This window comes from Amphimedon queenslandica, unplaced genomic scaffold, assembly GCF_000090795.2.
Source record: "Amphimedon queenslandica unplaced genomic scaffold, v1.1 AMPQUscaffold_13066, whole genome shotgun sequence".
NCBI lineage: Eukaryota > Metazoa > Porifera > Demospongiae > Haplosclerida > Niphatidae > Amphimedon > Amphimedon queenslandica.
In genome coordinates this window covers 5,792-6,847 of record NW_003546698.1, presented here as the reverse complement: position 1 = coordinate 6,847, position 1,056 = coordinate 5,792, and positions in this window count along the sequence as shown.

The following is a 1,056-nucleotide window of genomic DNA, read 5'->3' as shown; positions in this document are numbered from 1 at the left end:
ATTGAGAGGAAGGTTCTGCTGCTCCTGATTTCAAGTCTCATTTCACTGGCTCTCTCTCTCTGACTCATGGCAGTCCCCAGCCACTCCTTGTTTCCTTATTGACTTAGTTGTCAGTTATCATATTCCTGGGAATTCCCAACCATTGCAATCATTACATGCTCAATGGGACATGGCCACAAATTGTCAAATTGAAACCTGCCAATCAACAAAATGCACCAAATTACTCCCTCCAATAATACCAGCCTTACATGTACATGCACAATGTGTTGTACCATCATTTTCAACCCTCCATCTCTCTCATTCTTTCTATTATATGATCTTTCTTTCAATTTTTTATTTTAATGTTTTAAATGTATGTTAATTCTTCATATTATCTCTCCCTCTGTTCCTATCTCTCTCTCCCTCCCTCCCTCTCTCTCTTTCCATTAGTATCCCAGTATCAGTGCTGGTCCTTCTTCCAATATTACTGTTTCTTTATTTTTGACACAATTTGATTGGTTGATCTGTGGATTGTCCAATGGTGATATTATAGTTCTATCAGGAGTTCAAGAAGCTACCAAACTTTTACTAGCCAAGAGAAAGTTCTCAAGAGGTACTCTGCATACAAATGTACAATAATTGTATACATGTCCATGTATGTACATGCATTCATACATGTACATGTACATTGTAATTACATGCAATATGAATAGGATATTTTTCTGTAGAACTAGTAAAACCAAATGTTTATCATGCCTGTAGTCTACTTATGTACAGTGGTACATGTACATGTACATATCACCTCTGTTTTTTCTCTGTGCTTCTGTCTTCTCTCTCTCTCTCTCCTCTATAGCACGGTCTCAGTATTATTTCTTAAGAGGTCACAAGAGGAGAGTCCCCTCCTGTTGTATCCTGTGACTATAGCACTGCTTATGATACCAATCACTTGTTATCTGGTGGTCCTGATTTCTCTGTTAGATTGTGTGACTTCTTCAAAGGAATATTGTTCCACACTATTGCAGTTCATGGTGGGTTGTCAGTAGCATTGTAGCATGTCCTCCTCATATTAATGTAAGC